This window comes from Lepus europaeus, unplaced genomic scaffold, assembly GCF_033115175.1.
Source record: "Lepus europaeus isolate LE1 unplaced genomic scaffold, mLepTim1.pri SCAFFOLD_150, whole genome shotgun sequence".
NCBI lineage: Eukaryota > Metazoa > Chordata > Mammalia > Lagomorpha > Leporidae > Lepus > Lepus europaeus.
In genome coordinates, this window is record NW_026909053.1 from 160,968 (window position 1) to 167,727 (window position 6,760).

The window sequence follows — 6,760 nt, forward strand, 5'->3', positions numbered from 1 at the left end:
TTCCTTCCTTTCTTCCTTCCTTCCTTCTTTTCTTTTTCTTTCTTTCTTCTCTCTTTTCCTTTCTTTCTATTTCTTTTTCTTTCTTTCTTTTTCTTTCTTCCTTTTTGTTAATTTTTCTGTGTCATGAAGCTTGCACATTGCATCTAAGGACATGGACCAGGGAGAGAGGCTTATGATTACTGTGTGCAAATACTCTCCTCTTGAGGGTCAAAGCATCTGACAAAGTAGCTCTCCTAGATTAAGTCCTCAAGTGCCTCTCTCAATAATAAGCGAGAGAAGGTGTGCTAACTGAAGAACATCTTTGGTTTAATTAACTCTAGGAGGTCTGAGTGTTGCTGGGGTCCTCATTGGGCTATAATAATGGGTCATGAATCATTTGAGTGTGACTGTTCACCACATGAATCACTGATGCTGAAAGTTTCCTCTTATCTCTTCCAGCAAGAATCCTTAATGGCCCACACTGCTGCTGGTGCTGTAGAAACTTACAGTGTTGAAGGTGTAGTCCAAAATGGAGGCTGTCATGATGAAATTCTCTGAGTACACTATTTTAATATCAGGCAGTGGGTTAATGCCCTGGCCTGAAGTGCCAGCATCACTTATGTGTGCCACTTCAAGACCAGGCTGCACCACTTTTGATTCAGCTCCTGGCTCTTGGCTTCCAATTGGCACAGCTCTGGCCATTATGGCCAATTAGGGAGTGAACCATTAGATGAAAGACCTCTCTCTGCCTCTCCTCTCTCTGTGTTACTCTGACTTTTGAATAAATATATCTTTTTTTAAAAAAGTTATTTGGCATATCACCTTTACTATAAAAATCACATCTGAGCAAGGTTTCGGCTCTGGATGCAACAGACTGTCACTGGCTAAGTGATAGTTACAGTGTACTGACCTCTTCCAGATGGCAGCAGAACCCACAAGCACAGCCCCTTCTCTGTGATGACACCACTCCACATGCCCACTGCTCTCCTGCATGCTGCTCTTGAGCTCTAGCCTTTTAGTTTGCAACCAACCAACCACAGTTGGCTCTAATTACACACATCATGCTGCAAATATCACATGTTTGAGAGAGGACTTACTGTCACAGACCCACTGGTGTTTGGGGACAGGGATGGCTGAGCACACCCTGGCATCTGCTACTAAGAAATGACACAAAGGGCCCCAGATCTCAGAACTTATTCTTTGAGTGTTTACAGCATCTCTTGGTTTGGTTTGGAGAGGTCAATTATTTCTGAGTTTTTGGTCCAGCAGTCTGACAGCTACCAAGAAATTAATTCTCCCATTCCTTAATCAGGCATTTGAAACTTATTAGCAATATGTGTATTTCTTCATCTTTGAATAATGACTACTTCTCTGAAGAAAACAATGAGAGACACCAGGCAGGTTTTCTCTGGTAGGGTAAATCACACTTAGTAATATATGATTCAAATTAGTAGATCATTTTCCATTTTGACTTAAAGATCCTACCAGTTCCTGCTTACTACGTTGTCTTCAGAACTCTTTCACATTAAATATGACTAATATGCATTTCCATATTTTGAAAGAGAGTATACAAACATCTCACAGCTTTTAATAAAACTTTCCTTTTCCCTTTTGCAGCAAATAGGCAAAGCCAGTTCAACACACCAGTATGAGAGGGGGAAAAAAAAACTCAACAAATTAAAATAACATTCAAACCACAGCATTAAGTATGTCTACATCCAGCTCAACATCAACATTTATAATATATCAATAATTTTATCAGATTTTCTCTGTAGGGAACCTTTTTTTAATATGTTCAGATTATTTACAACTGTACAAGCAAAGCACACTCCCAAAGTGCACATATCTAATACAGTACCAACTATTTGCATTTACAGGATTTTTCAACAATCAGAAAAAAGATCACCTGTTTAAGATCCTTAAGGTATATTACAAAAACTGCTGCTAGTTCTTGTACTATGGTATGCTTACTCAGTAAAACTAGTGACAAAATACACACACAGAAACTGAGTAATTATGATCCACTCATGTCAACCTGGGGTGTCTCCATGAACTCTTAGCTGTCTTATACAAAAGTTAAAGCAAAGTCATTTTCAAGTTTAAATGCAATTCAAGCCTTTAAATATTGGATGAAAATATTTTTTTTAAAAAAAAACCTCAGTCTTGTTAAATAACATTTTATGGAATAAACTGTATGGTTACATGTAGCAGGAAATATTTTAATGTCTGCTGCTTAGAATAATTAAACAAAAATGTTGGGGGCCAGCACCGTGGCTCACTTGGTTAATCCTCCACCTGCAGTGCTGGCACCCCATATGGGTGCCGGGTTCTAGTCCCAGTTGCTCCTCTTCCAGTCCAGCTCTCTGCTGTGGCCCAGGAAGGCAGTGGAGGATGGCCCACGTACTTGGGCCCCTGCACCCACATTGGAGACCAGGAGGAGGCATCAGGCTCCTGGCTTCAGGTCGGCATAGCTCTGGTCATGGTGGCCATTTGGGGGATGAACCAATGGAAGGAAGACATTTCTCTCTGTCTCTCTCTTTCACTATATAACTCTATCTGTCAAATAAATAAAGAGAATAATTTTAGGCATTTTAAGACAAAATAATTTATATTTAAATTTATTATAAACTTGATAACTTTAGTGCTTCCTTGTTCAGAAGTACAACACTTTTAGAAGTGAATCAATGAGACCCTCATCTTGGAGGTAAAAAGAGCAACAATTTTTGTCCTCCACCAGCCAAAGAGGGGAATAAAACTACAAACACTACTCTCACACATAACTTTTAAATCCATGTGCTGATGCAGAGGTTCAGGAAGACATTGTCATGGAGTTAAGATGAGAACTCTTCTGAAAGAGTGCCTGGGGGTTGGGGGAACATGGACAGAAATGTGCATGGAGCAGGTGCACTAGGCCAAGAGCCAGAGCAGCCAGCTCACAGGGATCCAAACCATTTCATGATACAACATACTGGCAGCATGTCAGTGGCCAAAAAAGTATATTTTCATTTAGGTTCTATTCACTTGTTTTGAATTGATTTTAGGTAATAGCCACTTGCAATTGAGGGGAGAAGCTGGCTACTTGCTGACAGGATGTCAAAACTCAAAGCTTTCAGGTTTCTCTAGGGTGTTCTCTGCAGATTATTTCTGCCCACTGGATCAAAAAAGGCCTATATGTACATTTATATGTATTTTTAAATGCTAGAATTATTTGTTAACAGTTTAGATGAAAGCACAGCTCCCATGCCAGTATGTCAGCGACCTGACACTGCCAACCCCCTTCCACCTTGAGGCTAAGGCCACCCTTGACAGCCCTCATACATCTGCTGGGGCATCTGAGATACGCACTTGTAGATCAATATTATTTAAAAAAATAAAGTAGTATAGTTCCCTTAATTTAGAAAAATTCACTATATATAGCTTGCATTCAGAACCACACAGAGGCTTAACAGAAAACACCAATCTGTTGGGATAAATGCATTTTCTATCCTAAAAAATCAGACTTAAACATCACCTCTAGTTAAGCACCAATGAAAAATAAGGTTTCTATTAATTAAATCCTGAAAAATAGTTTTTTTAGAGGGGGAGAATCTGACTCACAGAAGAAAAAATAACTTGCAGGCATTCCATGGGGCTCACAGATACTGCAACTGCCCAACCAGCCACTCATCCTCATACTGAGTGGGAAAAGTGTTTCATTTGTGGCTAACACAGCTCTTTGCAACCCCTCCCAGACATAGAATTTTTACTGATGAGACTTGGGGGTAGCGTTCTGTCCTCTGTGAAGACACTTTCCAACAGCTGGTGGTGAGGGCCAGTGCCCAGGCTGCTTCCCCTGGTCTTTGGGGACTCTGGGAATGGACTTGAGGACAGGGGGCTCCCTCTATTTCCACACAGGTGCAGAAAGCTTCTTCTCCTCCTTCCTACAACTGCCATCATTTGACTTTTGTTCTTTTGAGGGTTGCAGTGGAGAAGAAGGTGGCTCTCTACTCGTTCTCTGACAAATCTGGGCATTTGCAATTCTGTGGCAGCTCCATGCACCTGCTCTGATTTACACACAGTTGTAGTAAGGACAGAAGGGAGTCTGTCCACACTGAGGGTTTCCCTCTGCTTTTCTGCCACCTTGGGATCCTCAGGTAAATGAGCTAGGGATGGGGATCATTCATACATTGCTGATACAGCACAAGAAGCCAGCGGTGAGGGCTCTCTGGGGACCACTACAGGAATAGTGTTCCTACTTGCATCTGCATGGGGCTTCTTTCCTTTGATAATCCTATTATCAAGCTAGATAGCCTGTTTTCAAACAAGTCCTCTGTCTTCAAATTGCCTCAGCTCCAGGTAATGGGGGGAAGTTGGACAGCCCCAGATCAAAGTTTGTGATGGAGGCTTTGGTCGTGTTGGAGACTGAGTTTGGCTGCTTGTAAACTTTTCCTCCCTTTTCTTCTTATAGCCAAAGGAATTTTTCCTGCTTCTGGGAGGATACTGTATGAGTGAAGTCAGAGGAGAGGCTGCAGGCTTGAAGGTTGGAGATGTAAACCCATGTATAAATCCAGTATTTGGAAATAGTTACCAAGGGTGGATTGAAATAGCTATGCATTAATGACAATGTCTGGGAGCAGTCAGGCTGTACAGAGGAAACTCTTGTTGGGGACTGTATACTGGAGGTAAATAAATGATGTGTAACACTGCTATGTATAAAGGTTCATGTAGAGAGACCTAAATCCATTCTTTGGCAAAAATGGGATTATAGCTATTTCCTTTGCTTTTAGCTGCACTTTAATTGGTTTTCCTTGAAAAGTTTTGACTTTTCGCAGGTATTTGTAAGCCTGTTGTGCATCAACTTCTGCTTCAAATGTAATAAATCAATTATCATTATGGGCAAATTCACAGTTTATAAATTTCAGTAAGTTATTTCCTTTAAATAGTGCTTCTACTTCTTCCACAGGGGTAGATTCAGATATTTCTCGCAATATTACTATGCAATGATTTTGATTTGGCCTTACTTTTTCTGCCTTCTCATCCACCTTAGCACTTCAACAATCAAATCCACACTAGTACTGAGTTTCTTGATATGGTCAAGGTTAGCTACCATTGTAATTTGAGCATACTGATCACTATCCATCTGTGATGTAAGATAGATGGCACTAGCAAGAGTCTCCCTAGATAAACAGAATTCCAATTTTTTTAAGTACTTCTTGAGAATCTTCCTGGCTTTCTGGTTGAGATGCATTTCCTCCTGTTTCACTATTTTCAGGTAGATATTTGTATTCTGCATGATCCAGAGCCAAAGCATTCATGTCTGTTTTGACTCAGGTAAATCTGGTAATGCTTCATTCTCATGACTTTGTCACCATCACCATTGACATCCAATCCCTGCAGGCTGCAGTCTGCACCATGCCCAGCTGTCTCCTCCCATGCAGCACTCAAACCGACAGCTACACTACTTGCTTCCAAATGTAACATAAGTCCCCCACACTTTCGCATTAGGGTTTAGCTCAGAAACTTTAGTTGTCGGTACCTGACTCAAAGCTGGGATGGAACTTGTTTGAGAAGTGGTTTGAGATATAGGGCCATTCATCAGATGAGAGCTGCCCTTGCCCTCTTGACCTCACTGTGCCTGCAGTTCAGCCACAACTTTAGCGTCCTGACCAGAAGTCATGGGTTCCACTAGGAGAAGTTTAATGTAAACTTCAGGATGCTGCTAGCTTTGCCCGCCTTGCCCAACTAGCCTCTGGGGGACTCCTTGCTGCAGCCCCGGTGCCCGGCGACCACGCGACATGGAGGGAGAGCTGAGGAGGGAGACTAGGAAGAGGCGGCACTGCAGCACCAGGCTGGACGCAGGAAGCAAGGGCCGGCATGGGCCGGGTGCAGTGGCGGAAGTGGATTCTTCCCCTTTCGGGCCGAAAATGTCTCAACCTTGAGACTCTGGATCTCCAACACTCCTTCCCTTCGCATAAGAACACACTTAAAAAATCCTTAAAAGGTTGTGTGTGAATCAATCTGGCAGAAATTCACTAAATACCAAGTTGATAGCATCCATAGATGGGAGACTGAGCAGAGCCCAGCATCAAACCACCGTGCTTCTGATAATACAGGGCCCACATTTTCTCAGAAAGGAACACTGGAGGGACCCCCCTAAGGTGGGTCAGAGGCAAGAGTGCTAAAAGGATAATAACTGGGCATTCTCAATGAATAGGACTCACTCATGGTATTTCTGTAAGTTTGAAATAATTTCAAAATTAACTACTCTTAAAATGACCAATTTGTAAGATGACAATATCCATATCATGTTAGTAAAGCAGGGGCAGCAACAAATACTATGAAAGCTAAACCTTACCCAATTCTTATTAGGCCAAAGTTGTAAAATTTGTCCCCTTCTAAGCATCTACATGCTTGTGTGGAGACTGCACAAAAAATAGAATAACATTCACAATGCATTTCTTTTTTGGGAATATATTTGTGATAGTTTGGAAACAGCTTGATCTTTCTATTTTAAAGGTTTTGAAAACCCTGTTGCTCTTTAAAAATAATTATTTTATTTTTGTACTTGAAAAGTAGAAATGGGGTGTATCTCAAATCTGTTGGTTCACTCCCCAACTTTATGCCACAACTGGGGCAGGACCAAGTTGAAACCAGAAACCTGAAACACAATCTGGGTCTCTACAAGGGTGGCACAGACTCAATTCCTTTAACCCTCATCACTTTCTCTCAGAATGCACACCAACATGAAGCTGGAGTCAGAAGCAGAGCTGGGACTTTTCCCAGGCTCTCTGACATGGGATGC

At 41.7% G+C, this 6,760-nt stretch overlaps 1 pseudogene; it reads right to left on the minus strand.

Annotated features, from left to right (window-relative positions):
• Positions 1–3,721: 3,721 nt before the first annotated feature.
• Positions 3,722–5,635, minus strand: LOC133754535 (la-related protein 4B-like; annotated as a pseudogene).
• Positions 5,636–6,760: the final 1,125 nt, after the last annotated feature.